A 15070-nucleotide genomic window follows, 5' to 3' on the forward strand; every position below is an offset into this window, starting at 1 on the left:
TGTGCGTTTTTTTTTTTGCTGGAAGAAGCTCTCTTTGGCTCGTGCATCATCATTAAGGCTGTGCCATGGCGTGCAGAGTCCTGGCTGGATGTAAAGCTAGCTGCCGGCTGGTAGCTCTATTCGAAAAATCAGTCAGTCAAGGCCCGGGCTGGAGCTGACAGTGTAATTTATTTCAGCCATGCTCTGTTACAGAACAGCCTGAACCCCATACGCACACCTCTCGCTCTCTCTTTGAGTTTAGCTTGCTGTCTCTATCTCTCTCTGACTACCCCTATTGCTCTTTCTTAGTTTCTACTTACAGACTTTTTAAAATTCAAGTGGAGGCTGGCTCACGCACTGTCGTCCTCCCTCTTGGCTTTCTCGCATTTATGAGCGATTGCGTTTTTAATGCCATTTATAGTTTAATGTGCCATTACCGTTTTACAGTTGGCTCATGGAGAGTGCAACCCAGCCTTTCCACTTCGGTGAGATGCTACGGTCCGATGTTTCTCTGCTGATTTCTCACAGACCTTTAATTGCCACTTAATTCTATTGACATAATGTTGTGGCCTGTTTTATAGGTTTTGAATAAGCCGCCTCATTAAGTCAATGGCTCTATCTTCTCGCTGTCTGTAGTACACGTTCCGTATACAGCAGAAGAGCCGTTTTAAATGAAAGGGAGAAGAATGATGCTGATGAGATCAAACTTGATTCTAATTATCTACTTGTCTAATTGAAGCTTGCTGTAAAGTAAAAGTGGGTTTTAGTAACATGTGTTGGTCTTGATAATCTCTTTCTTTTTCCGTTTGAAGAATCTGTTGATGTTAGAATCGACACTAGAGCAACAAACCGTGAATGAAATATCTTTCATATTGGTTGGCTAATTAATCTCTCTCTCTCTCTCTGTCTCTCTGTCTCTCTCTCTCTTACACACACACACACACTCAAGGCCTTAGCATTGGAATGAATGCAATTATCTCATTCCTTTGTTCATAACGACTCGTTTAATTCAGTCATTTCTGTATTTTGTTCTCCATCTTGTTATATATTTCAAGACGCCGCTCCTCAGGTACGATCCAGGCTGTAGCTTACCTGAGCTAGAAGGTCATAGATCCACATCACTCCACACTAATGCGGTTTGCACACAGTGAGCAAACTTCACTGTGATTTCATTTCTTGCTGGTCTCATTATCAGCCCGAGCCCCAGATCTTGCCCAAGACTGCCTGGTAAATGCACTCTGAGCGAGGTGCAAATTGTTGCGGTGAAGTAGTAAAAACGGTCAGTGATTAACTTCTTCATTCCTGAGCTTTTTGAGCGGTTGGTGTGTTCAACAAAGGTCTTATGATGTATAGACTCTCATGTCAGAACAGTGTTCACAGCATTAAAAGGCTGCATTATTTTTTTTTTTTTTTTCTTCTGCTCGATTTCATCTTCTGTACCGTTGAACGTGTTAAACTTCTCTGTTAGATGTAGGAATTTGATGTACGTCTTCCCTGACGCTGGTGCTGTGATAAAGGTTCTCAGCTCCACGTTACAAAAGCAGTTCAATTTATCAGGCAATTTTAAAAGACGGGAAAAAACAACATGCGTCGTCAAAAGTAGATCAGTTACGAAGCAGTTTTTATGCACCTGGCAACACTGACTATTAAATACGGAACAATAATCGAGACGCTAATCTACACCTGCTTTTTAGAGGGCGGACAAAATGACTCGCGAAATGGGTCGCCAGTGATTGCTATAACGTTTCAGTTTGTGTATGGAATATGTAATCGGTCACACTTGTCATTTCTTCACCCGATCTTTGTGCGGTCCTCATGTGTCCATTTTTTTTGTGGACACACAAAATTAATTTGTACATAATTTTGAATGTAATACATAAGGTTTATTACAGGTACAGAGTAGTATGTCAGAGTTCAGAAGAAAATGGAGGATGCCGACGTAATGCGGACACCCTTATACAGAGCGGCTTGTATCTCATTTTATACAACTGAGCAATGGAGGGTTAAGGGCTTGGCTCAGGGGATTTGGTGGACCTGGGATTTGAACTCACAACCTTCTGATCAGTAGTCTAACGCCTTAGCTTCTAATCTACAACGTGTACACAACACCAGGTCATTGCATAATATTTTAAGAATATTTGAGGAAAGGTTTGTTGAACATGTTGAGTAGTGATGTGAGAAATATGGATATTCTGCAGTAGTTTCTATAAGTGTGTGTGTGTGTGTGTGTGTGTGTGTGTGTGTGTGTGTGTGATTTCGAGCCTGAGGACACTCTGTGTAATGAGTGTGTAATGGACATAGGTTGACTGTGAAAGAAGCAGGCAGTGAAGCTTCTGTGTCATTTGCAACTTCAGGCTCTGAATTTATTTATTGTGTGTGTGTATGTGTGTGTGTGTGTGTGTAATGGATACAGAAGGTCTTCATGGCCATGTTTTCCCATGCAGGGAATAAGAGTGAGGCGTTTGAGTCGACCGAAGACCATTTTCACGCTTGCACATGCCTTTCCTCCTGACCTGGGAGCGCTGGCTCTGAGAGTTTGGTTTAAGTTTAAGCTGTTTTCAAATCCTGGTGCACTGATGTACGGCACTGATGTCTTCTCCACCTGGAAACTGTTGATCTAGGGTTTGGGCAGCAAAACGTGTAAAAGTAATCCGATCCTAGGGGCCAGGAATCAAATAAAGTGATTATTCCATGCTGAACTTGTTACTTTACTTCCCATTCTAGGTTTCACAGCGTCAATAAAAGCCATGTTGTGGTGTGCAGCAGAGATGGGAGGTCTTCTGTAGACCATTCCATTGTGCAGGATATCTGGCACAAAGCGGATGTTTTAATGAAGATTGATCAATTTTAAGCAAAACATCAAATTAAATAAATCTCCAGAATGAATTGGAACAAGATTAGGAATATATATTACATTACATTTACTTTTACAGCATTTGGCTGATGCTCTTATCCAGAGCGACTTACAGAACTGCAAAATCTGCTGAATAAAATGATATGAAAATATTCTTAATATCCACTTTGTTTTTTTTTTCTCCATTCTGCAAGACGCCTCCTAAGAACATCTTGTACATTCAGTCACAGTACGATCTCCTAAACTGGTCTAAAACACCTCATGTTTCAGCTGCTGTCTCTGTATTTACATATAGATAAAACCCCGGAGGTAATATACGACTTTGCGGTTTTTTTCTTCTTCTCTCTATCCAAACTTCCATCCGTTCAAACACTTAGAACTATTGGAGTACTAGATGCTGAAAGAAAGGGAAAAAAAACAACTACTGGGTAGGTAATGGGTTTTCTATCTAGATTTGCGGATAACTTTTTTCTATGGAAATTTAAATCCTTACAGAGATAATGAGTACGATGATAGCTGCATGTAGAATTTTATTGCTTGTGCTGTATCTGTTCATCCGGAGTATGTAGCATCTCACAGAAAGTTTGTTGTAGCTTTTAGTTTGTTGCTGTTTCCTCTTCAGTCACAGTTCCAGTATTTACCTTGACCAACTTTTAACTTTAATCAAGCCAGGCCATGATTAAAAATATTCTTGTTTGCCGTAACCCGAACGACCCTGTCAATTTAGGACCGACTCAAATTTTTTATTTTTTTTGCTTTAAGTCCGAGCGACTTGCCGGTTGTAAATTTGCGTTAAGACCGACCAATACAAAAGCAATAAAATAATATTAATTATATTTTAGTAAGTATTGTAAATATATAAATTGCCTAGGCCTACATACAAACGAAGGCTACGTTCTTTCTTTTAAATAAAAACCCGTGACGTCATCTACACTCACCGGCCACTTTATTAGGTACACCTGTCCAACTGCTCGTTAACGCAAATTTCTGATCAGCCAATCACATGGCAGCAACTCAATGCATTTAGGCATGTAGACATGGTCAAGACGATCTGCTGCAGTTCAGACTTTGACTTTGAACGTGGCATGGTTGTTGGTGCCAGACGGGCTGGTCAGAGTATTTCAGAAACTGCTGATCTACTGGGATTTTCACGCACAACCATCTCTAGGGTTTACAGAGAATGGTCTGAAAAAGAGAAAATATCCAGTGAGCGTTAGTTCTGTGGGCGCAAATGCCTTGTTGATGCCAGAGGTCAGAGGAGAATGACCAGACTGGTTCGAGCTGATAGAAAGGCAACAGTAACTCTAATAACCACTCGTTACAACCGAGGTATGCAGAAGAGCATCTCTGAACGCACAACATGTCGAACCTTGAGGCGGATGGGCTACAGCAGCAGAAGACCACATCGTGTTTATTATTTATTCGTAATTAGGTGTACCTAATAAAGTGGCCGGTGAGTGTGTTTACACTATTGGTTAACGGATGTCACACCATGGCCTGTGCGTTCGCTTCATCTCATACTCTCATTCACTGTCAGAGTCAACGGTTTGCGCTTGGTAACGATGGCTGCGGCTGCAGTAAACAAAATGTTCGCGGTCACCGTTCAAACAAATTTGTTTGTGGTCTATATAGCCTGCATCAAAATGAGGTTTGCAATGATGCGCCCGAAGGCACGGGTTGAAGACCCAGTCAGTGACGTCACAATATGCTATTTTGTTTAAATTCATACCTACGTTACCACCGTCACCAAAATTGTACTTTTTTTTTTCTTTTTTTTTTTTTAACATTGAAACGAAAAAAAAAATTAGACCTACCTACCGACCATTTTTTAAATGTATTTATTTATTTATTTTATTTTTTATTTATTTATTTATTTATTTATTTATTTTTAACTGTTACTGCAAACCAAAATATTTTTAAGGATGGCCCCACCGTTAGTCTGTGTGTGCTGTAGAGTTGTTGTCATGGCGATGATAGCAGTTCCAGGTCTGAAACTGTGGAAAAATAGTGGAATTGTGAGATTAGTACCAGCTCTGAATCGACACCTTGTCCACCATCGTTGATGAATAAAAAAGAGAAGTCAAACAGGGTTTCTTCTCTCTTAGCGGTTGCGATTTAGACATCAGGTGAACAAATGAACTCGGCTCCTGAATCACAGCACTATCAATAAAAATAAAACCGTTGGCTGTATATTAAGGACTTCAGCGGTTCAGCGGCGGGTTTCTGTTATCCAACATATTATCCAACATTTTTTTTTTTTTTATATTACGATTAAATCTGAGGATGGATTTTAGCACATGGAAATTTTTCTCTTTCTGCCCAGGTCCATGTTTTGGAAGATTATTTTGATGAAGTGGATGCATTTTGTTTTTTTTCTCCCTTCTGAATGGCAGCCATGTGTTGTGCGGCGAGTGTGGTGAATGTGTATTGACGTTTGTGTGTGGGCTTGTAGTCAATACTAAGCATGGCAGTCTGGCCTTGACTGAAGTGCTCCAAATGCCTGTTCACCTTGAGTTGTAACAGCACAGTTAAAAAGCCTTATTCATTGAATCGTGAGTGCCAGAACAGTCATTACTTAAACACATAGCCTTGGTAGACATTGAGCTGGTTGCTATGCTCTGCCCAGGCAATCCATTATATAAAGTTTACTTCAGTGGACAGGACTATAGCAACTGTGTTAATCAAGGCACCAAAGTGGCAGAGCTGTCAGTCATTCTGATTGCCCAAAGAGGATGATATTTTCCTCCCCGTTTTCTCATGTTCTGATTGGCCTTCGCTCCCCTTCTGGAGCAGTCTGAGAAAGTCAGTCATCTTTTTTTTCAGCTGGGCCTTTTATCATTTAGAGATCAGACAGGAACTGAGGCTTAACTGCACAGAGCTGAGCGTGAGTGAGGTAGGAAAGCAAGGAGGAAAAAGTAGAAACGAGACATAGAACAGTCCTGGGTTTTGTCCATGAATTTGAGTACCTTGTCCAAGCCTTAATTATCTTGATGAAAACAGAACACCAGGCTGTAAGGAATCTGGTGCTGGTTTGTTTTCCAGCATAAAAGACGAGCCAAAATGGATTTATTCATTTATTTTAATCCTAGAAATGGAAAGAGATGCCAGGGGTAATTTTGGTGTCTGATTTGATGGTCATATAAAGCATCTGATTTTTGTTCTTTATGAAAAGTGTGTGTGTGTGTGTGTGTGTGTGGAGGGGTTTGGGGATTTGAGATGTCCAGCAGGTGGGCTGGCTGTCTGGGCCACACAGGCAGAGGGCCATTGGCATGCTACAGGCTCTAACCGCCCAGTCAAGTGTAATGAGCACTGTAATCTCCAACTCACAAACACAACAATTTTAAGTTAGAGAAATGTTTTATTTACATAATAATTCTCTTTTTTTTTTTTTCTTTTTACAAATTTGCAATTCTAATTCTGTTAAACGCTCCATTTCTTAACATTTGCTGTTATTTCTTAGCATCTATATATTTCATTTGAGTTAATAGAAAGCTATTTCAATACGATCTCTCATGGAATAGCCGTTACGAAGCTGGTCGAACGCTCGAACGAAAAAAAAAAAGGTATAATTGACGCCCTGCGTCTTCACATCATTTCACTGCAATAGTCAACACGTGGTAAGTGTCCTCTCGATCACCATGGCAACGCTTACACGGCCGAACGCTTCCGCAATGTCTGTATTTCCGCGTGCAAACGCTTCTGTGGTATTAGTTGTCATGACATGACAAGTTCTGAAAGTTCATAACACGGTGGTTGATTTGCTCACATTCCAAACTTACCTATTAACTATCTATTAACGTATTAGAAACGTACTGATAGTCCAGATCGTGATCTTTAGAAAGTCCAGTGATGTAATGGACGTGTATATATATTTGATATTTGATTTATTTTAGATTTTGATCTGCATTAGAAAGAAAGATTACAGAGTTATCGTGTCTGATGCCTGTTTTATTTCCCTCACAGTTCAAACTTTTCTGTTAAAGCGACTTCTAGCTGTCTTTGCAGTCTGTTCTTTCCGTGCACCTGTGTGTCTACTGAAAACAAAACAAAAAGAAAAATGGTGAAAATCCTCCATTTCTATACTCTATTGAAAGACTAAAACACACACACACACACACACACACACACACACACACACACACACACACACACTGATTATTCACAGTGCAAATGGCAGCACACTGGAGAGAAGCTCCCTCAGAGCAGCCTGTGCTGAAGCCCAGCTTTGCCTACCTTAATTAACTAGCTGCTTTGTTTTTTCGCTGCTAGCAGGCTTACACACACATGCACGCACACACACACACGCACACACTCACACACACTCCAATTCCCTCTATTTATCCTTGTAAATGACTCAACCCAATTACATTTGCAGTTTGTTTTTGTGGAAGTACACTGGTGAGTGTTTAAAAGATGTCAGCCAGCTTCCACACAAACACTCCACTAAATCTCTCTTCTTCCTTCTTGCATCACTTTTTCTCACTCTTTCTCCCTATTTGTCTCATAATTATTCATTTTGTCCACACCTCAGCTGTAGCTAAGCTTCATGAGAGGCTGTATGTACCGCGTATCAACAACCGGCGAAGATCATAATCCAATGGAAATTAGCAACATTACTTTTAAAGCAGCAGAACAGACTAACGTGCCAGACCGATGTGTTAAATAAAACTATTTTACCTCCTTATTGCTCTCAATCGTTCCACAGGGCAGTGGAATATCAAAGTGAAAAAAAAAAATTGAAAAACTTTGAAATTCATAAAAAGTTATTTTTCCAATTAAGCTGCTTATGCAATAAAAAGTTGCAGATTTTTTTTTTATCTAGTTTTTTTTTTTTATTATTATTATTTTTTTTTAGAAATTTTATACTGAGTCTGAAACATTTTTAAACTTAATCTACTGCATGAAAAAACAGGTCACATTTACATAGCCTTGTAGTTAAATATTTTGAAGCAGTTGGTGAAATTAATTTGTTCGATCCAATAATAGTGTATTCCGTCCATGTGCTTTTCTAAAATGTATGCATGTTTTTTACAGGATAGGTTTTGTACAAAAAAAAAAAAAAAACAACCTTTTTTTTTTTTCACCTCCCGTAACTCGGGATTATTTACCTGGCTACCTCAAATATTTCCACGCTCCTTAACACAACTGAAATCTATGATGAACCTTCCTGCTTAAGTGAATAATCTCACCAGGATACTGTAGACCTCACAGAAGTTACTGCTATAATCTTAAATACTATCTTATGCTCAAACATGGTGCATTTTTTCAGCATAGTTAATACCGCTAGTCTTTTCTCTACATGACCGTTTGCTGTAACGATGTATAATTTGGTGCCATCCAGAAGAAGCCATATTTTTTTTAGGCTAGTTCTTCATAGGCTTTGTTCCTCAGGGCATCTCAGGGAGGTTTTTCTAGTCACTGTGCTTCTCAAGATTGGCTCTAAATCTATATCCAAAAGTGCTTTGTGGCAGTCTGTACAGTATGTAAAAGCACTTTGCATTTAGAATTAAGCTTTTTTTTTTTTTCTTTTTTTTTTTTTTTTAAAGAAATTAAACATTTCATGATTTCCAAGTGGCCTTGTTTGGCGTTAATGTTGCTGTAAATAAATAAATAAATAAAGAGATGGATTAATCATAGTATTATAAAAGTTAGCATTTACCATAATCTAAAAATATATTTAAAATTGTATCTCCAGGGTGTCTAAAAAAAACGTCCCAAGGAAAGTACAAGGAAAGTTTCTCTTTCTTGTTTAATCCAGTGTTGTTAATGCCGTTTATTTACCTGTGAGGGGAAAAAATAAGATAAGTGTAAATAATTAGGGAAATAATGAATAAATCTCCTGTATGTAGTTTAAGTCACATTGATTCTTGACTTTTCTGTTTTGGATAAAGAAGCTCAGCTTGTTTTCTGGACTCACCTCAGTCTGTAATGTCTCGCCCTGCTCTGTGGAGACGTCTCCTCCTGCACCATCGTGTGTGTCCCTGGTCACAGTGTAGTGCTCTCTCTCTCTCTCTCTCTCTCTCTCTCTCTCTCTCTGAACCTGCAGGAGAGAAAGAGTATGACAGGAGGTGGTGAACATGAGTGGTTCTGCTCCACTGAGCTGCCAGAGCCTTTAACACAGCCTGGTCCTGTTCACTGACCTCCACATCTTTGCACACACACACACCAGTGTGTACATGTTTCTTACATTGAATATGAAGACTAGCGTGAACTCAAGTGTTCCTATCCGTACTTTCCGTATGACTGCACATCGTAGTGACGTGACCTTTGACCCGCAGTACGACGGTCCTCGTATCAGACTTCACGACGACTTTCCCAGTTTTCATATATTAACAGAGTTTAATAAGTGAAGTGAAGTGTGCTGCAACCGTATTTTTATGGTGTAACTTTCCTGCAGCGAAGCAGCTAAACATGTTGTGTAAGTCTTTGTTTGAAGGAAGTCTTTGGGGCAGTTGGATGAAATGGAATTGCAGGCACTTATTTATTTGCTTACTTATTTCCCCCCATTTCATCACACTTGCATTATGCACGTGATTAATTACAGGTGTTACATGCAAGCACCTTAAGCTAGCACGAGCAAACTGTATGTACACAAACAATTTCACAAACAAACTGTGTGCATGAAATGAAAACATCTACACACTTTGTATGTTTTACTTGTTTTAAATGGACGAATAGTTGTCGATCTATTTATATATATATATATATTTATATCCAACATGTGGGGGCACGGTGGCTTAGTGGTTAGCACGTTCACCTCACACCTCCAGGGTTGGGGGTTCGATTCCCGCCTCCGCCTTGTGTGTGTGGAGTTTGCATGTTCTCCCCGTGCCTCGGGGGTTTCCTCCGGGTACTCCGGTTTCCTCCCCCGGTCCAAAGACATGCATGGTAGGTTGATTGGCATCTCTGGAAAATTGTCCATAGTGTGTGAGTGTGTGAGTGAATGAGAGTGTGTGTGTGCCCTGTGATGGGTTGGCACTCCGTCCAGGGTGTATCCTGCCTTGATGCCCGATGACGCCTGAGATAGGCACAGGCTCCACGTGACCCGAGGTAGTTCGAATAAGCGGTAGAAGATGAATGAATGAATATATCCGACATCTTGGTTTTCCTTTTGTAACTACATTGATGGTAAAAGCAGGACAACGTTGTCATTTGCACATGATCAAGCTTGTATTATTTTATCCTATATAGAAATATTCAGTTCTCACATGTGGAGACTAGTGTCGGGGGGGAAAGTCTTCTCGTTTATACTATACATATATTAGTTTTGCTCTTTGAAAAGGATGAACAAAGAAGTCTTCACTTGGAAATTGCACAGGTTATCACCTTTCAAACCTGAGAAATCCTCTGTGGAGCTTTTCCTGCACTAGGACTAAGCACAACGCAAACCACACAATTATATCAAGTGACGTTTTTTTCCTCTATCTTATGAAAATTGCTTTTTTCTTTTTCTTTTTCCCCCCCCCTGTGTTCTGCCTCTAGTTCTTGAGGTGGACTGAGTTCGGCTCTTATCTCATTAGCACAGCAGAAGGACTGACCGGGTTCTCTCTAGGCTTAATTTTCCTGTGAGGCCTGGCTTCATTTATCCTGCTCCGAGAGATAGAGGAAGCGAGATACAACGAGAAAGCCGGGGAGAAATGCAGACGTACAGCGAGAGACAGGGGAAAGAGAAAATTAAGGAGGTAGGGATGGTTAGAGCTCAGGGAAGAGAAGATAAAGGGGATGAGTGACTGACGTATATATAGACTGATGGATAGAATCGACCTTTTAGACTGTTGAAATCTGGGTTTAATATGCAAAGGTAAAATAAATAAACCATGGCATTGCCTTTAGCATGAATAAACAGTGAAAAACTCGAAGCACACCTGAAACGGTCAGTATTTTTAAACCATCAGGTCTTTCTACACAGGCCTGTTTCATTCAGAACCAGTTTGATTGATTTTTTTTTTATATCATCCACAAACACACAGCTGCCAGGTCAACAAAAATTCCCCAGAATCAAACACAGTGTCACTCAGACTTTCAGGGAGTGTTTAGAATTCCAGGGAGCTTTTATTCTGCATATTAAATTAAATGAACCAGAAAGCAATGCAAAAAAAAAAAAAAAAAAAATTCAAAACAACAAAACATTAACTGAGTGGCATGTAGGGGTGAAAAATGTCCTTCATTGACACTGAAAAAAACTTTCCTTCATTGATCAGAAATGTAAACAAATTTTTGCCGAGCACAGGAAAGAAATCACAAAAATCATCTGAGAATTAGAGAAAACACAGAGCAGGTGCTTAAAAAAAATGCTTAATTTTATTTTAGTTTTTTTTTTCAGTTCTTTTCTCTTAATAAAACTCTATTGCGCGTCATGTTCCAGCTACAGCCTCATTCACTGGCTCGCTTTAACAGCTCATATTAGAGGTCTTCTCGGGTCTAAAAAATTGTACCCGACCCGAAGTGACCCGAATCATTTTTTTACCCGAACCCGACGTGCATAATTTTTTTTTTTTAAGAAAAACCCGACCCGAGACAAACCCGAAAAAATTAGACCCGAGTCCAACCCGACCCGTTGGCATTTTTTTTTAACCCGACTGGACCCGGATGTTGCATAACTCTACACTAAAGTAACCGCTACAGCGTGGATTCAAAATTGATTGACAGGTCTGTTTCAACGGAAATTAGCTTACCGCTAGCCACATGTCGCAAGCGGCCTTGGTAAACAGAGGAGATGTTGGAAAAGGACTCGAGTCGATGCAGTAGTTCGGGGCACAAATTCGCAGGGCACACACACACTCTCATTCACTCACGCAATCACACACTACGGACAATTTTCCAGAGATGCCAATCAACCTACCATGCATGTCTTTGGACCGGGGGAGGAAACCGGAGTACCCGGAGGAAACCCCCGAGGCACGGGGAGAACATGCAAACTCCACACACACAAGGCGGAGGCGGGAATCAAACCCCCAACCCTGGAGGTGTGAGGCAAACGTGCTAACCACTAAGACACCGTGCCCCCGGTAAAAACACATTCATTTTAAAATTACTCGAGACCCGATGCCACTATTATTATACCCGACCGGATCTAAGTGGACCCGTGAAGACCTCTAGCTCATATATTAAGAACAAAAGTTTGCGTGTCGTCCTGTACTCAGCTTGATGATCTTTTGGTGCACACTCGAGTGTCGTTCCTGTGTGAGAAGTAATACACGGCCCTGTTCGAACACAACGCTGCAGATGTGAAAACATCCTCATGGTCCTTAAATGTTTGCTTTCTTAATCTGTATTCACTTGTCCTTGTTTTTTTTGGAGTTCTTTTCCTTCTTTTTTTTTTTTTCCTTCTCTCCATCCATCCAGACTTCTGTGCTTCGTTTCTCTCTTCCTCCTCCTTGTTTTCCTTCAGAAGTATGGTGCAGCGAGTGCTGTAGCACTCTATCAGAATATAATAAGACTCTAATTTCTTTTTTTCTTCCCCTTCATCATCTTTTTTCATCTTTTTTTAGCTGTACATTACTCCTCCTTTTCTCCTTTCTTCTTAACCCTTTCTGTTCTTATTCTTCTTCCTCCTCATATTCGTAAATCTTCCTCCCATCGACTTCTTTTCTTTCTGTTTCTCTTTTTCTTCTCCTCTTCCTCTGTATTTTGCCATCACACCCCCACGTCTTAATGGAAAAGTACCTTTTCGTTTTCACACATCACCGCAGCACCTCTGCCTTGCCCATATTTCACCACTGTATTTATTCTCCATCATTTTTTTTCCCACATCCCTCTTCTATTTCTGTTGTTCTTTGTTTTTCCAGACAGGTGATTATGAGCGTGTTAAGTCCTGATTGGAATTAGCGAGTGTGCTCCGTGCCTGGCTCCTTCGAGTGAGAAATCACTCCGTCAGTGAGAATAATTGAACCTAGGCCTGGGTGCCAGTTCATTACCCACAGATCATAGCAAGCTGGGGCACCTTAACAGGAGACAATAATGACTTTGGGGAATTTGGACCACTGTGGTGTTATACTCTCAGTATGGTGGAGTCAAAACAGAGACATGTAGCATACAGCAGAACATGACAATACTGCATGAGGAAGTCTTATTTAAGGAAGGCTCTTGAAGGTAAAGGTGTGTGTAGGTGAAGGTTTTTGTGTGTTTGACTTCCGGAGTGCTGGTGTCGTCATGCTCGAAACACACGAGAAGTTCATACTTTTCTACATCTGTTACAGTAAATACTTAGACATCATTTGTTCACTTGACAGAGTTGCACCGAGCTGGAAAACAGTTCAAACCTGCTGAAGGACTCGTCTCTGTTAATTCAAGTTAGTTCTTTTTACGTTTTCTAGGCATCTCTTTTCTTCCTTCTTCCTTGCTGAGTGGCTCTGATGCTCTTCTCTCTCTCTCTCTCTCTCTCTCTCTCTCCCCCCCCTCTCTCCCCTCTCTCTCTCCTCTCTCTCCCTCTCTCTCTCCCTCTTTCTCTCTTTCTCTCTTTCTCTCTCCCTCTCTCTCTCTCTCTCTCTCTCTCTCTCTCTCTCTCTCTCTCTCTCTCTCTCCCCTCTCTCTCTCTCTGTCTCTGTCTCTCTCTCTCCTCTCTCCCCTCTCCCCTCTCTCTCCCCCTTCTCTCCCTCTCCCCTTCTCTCTCTCTCTCTCTCTCTCTCTCTCTCTCTCTCTCTCTCTCTCTCCCCTCGCCTCTCTCCTCTCTCTCCTCTGTTTTTTATTGTGTCCATTACAGTCTGATGCTTTTGATTCGCCTCACCAATATAATATTCAAAGTAACAGGAGGGGTTCAGCATCCCAACTAAAATTGAAAGAACCTCATTTAAACCTTAACCAGGCTCTTTACATTCGCATAAAGGGTAAAAAAAAAGCGAAAGAAGTCAGTCGGGTCGGGTGTTATTGTGACATGCAGGGATAGAGAAGAAGAGAAAGAATGGACCAATGTCGTGGGAAGCGCGGATTGCGGTGGGCTGCACGACGGGCCGGTGTGTCCCATATAGGCTGATAGATCTAGCTATCCCACATCCCATCACTTAGTTTCTCTGTAGATTAAACACAGTACCCTTCACTACAGACTTCCAGCCTTTTTGGAATTATTATTTTTATAAGAAAGGAATATAACACTTGGGAGCTTTTTGTTTCTTGTAGGAAAACAATAAAATGATGTTGAACCAAGATCAACATTGGTTTATTCCTCTAACACCATAACAGTCAAACAATTATAATTTTTTATTCATTATAAAGCATCACAAGACACATATAAGTTACATTTAAATGACGTGCATCCAATAAAGGATATGATTTTTCATTTCCTTCATTTTTTTTGTTCTGTAAACCTCTTACGTCAAAGCAGCTATAAACAGTCACCAGCCTGTCTTAAGACCTGAAGACTTTCCCATGGTGGAAAACGTTTGACTGTTACAAAGCACTAATACTGGAGAATTTTTTTTCCATAAATATTAAATAAACATCTCCATATCAACATTTCTCTGTAGTAGAGAAAGAGATGGATATATATACAGTATACAGTACTGTGCAAAAGCTTTAGGCAGGCGTGAAAAAATGCTGTAAACAAAGAATGCTTTCAAAAATGGAAGTGTTAAACATTTATTTACATAAATGAACAAAATGCAGTGAATGAACAAAAGAGAAATCTAAATCAAACCAATATTTGGTGTGACCACGGTTTGCCTTCAAAACAACAGCAATTCTTCTAGGTACACTTGCATATAGTTTTTGAAGGAACTCAGCTGGTAGGTTGTTCCAAACATCTTGGAGAACTAACCACAGATCTTCTGTGAATGTAGGCTTTCTCACATCCTTCTGTCTCTTCATGTAAGGTAGCAACACCAAATATTGATTTGATTTCGATTTTTCTATGGTTCTAAACACTCATTATTTATTATTATTTTTCACACCTGCCTAAAACTTTTGCACAGTACTGTAGATATTTAGAAACGTTATATAGATCGGATAACGTTTTAAGGGATGTTGATCGTTTCAATGTTAGTTGCATTTAGATTTAGTTTTAAACATCTGATTGCTGTATTTCAAGTCAAGAAGCTTTTGTCGTCATTTCAGCCGTATATAGATGCAGTACATAGTGAAAATGAGACGATACAGAGCTAAGGACTTAAAGTAAGTTGTCCTAGCCACATAAAGTGCATCGTCTACACCCTGGTGCAAACAGACAAGACAAAACACTACAGGACAGATAGAAGAAATAGTGCGGACCAGCGTGTATTCCGTGTAATATATAGTACGTTGTGC

The 15070-nt window shown here is 40.2% G+C and overlaps 1 protein-coding gene across 3 annotated transcripts in view; it reads left to right on the forward strand.

Moving 5' to 3' along the window:
- Positions 1-15070, forward strand: part of pard3aa (par-3 family cell polarity regulator alpha, a) — a 403329-nt gene that overhangs the window by 158955 nt on the left and 229304 nt on the right. The window lies entirely within an intron of this gene.

Source organism: Tachysurus vachellii, chromosome 5 (assembly GCF_030014155.1).
Source record: "Tachysurus vachellii isolate PV-2020 chromosome 5, HZAU_Pvac_v1, whole genome shotgun sequence".
NCBI lineage: Eukaryota > Metazoa > Chordata > Actinopteri > Siluriformes > Bagridae > Tachysurus > Tachysurus vachellii.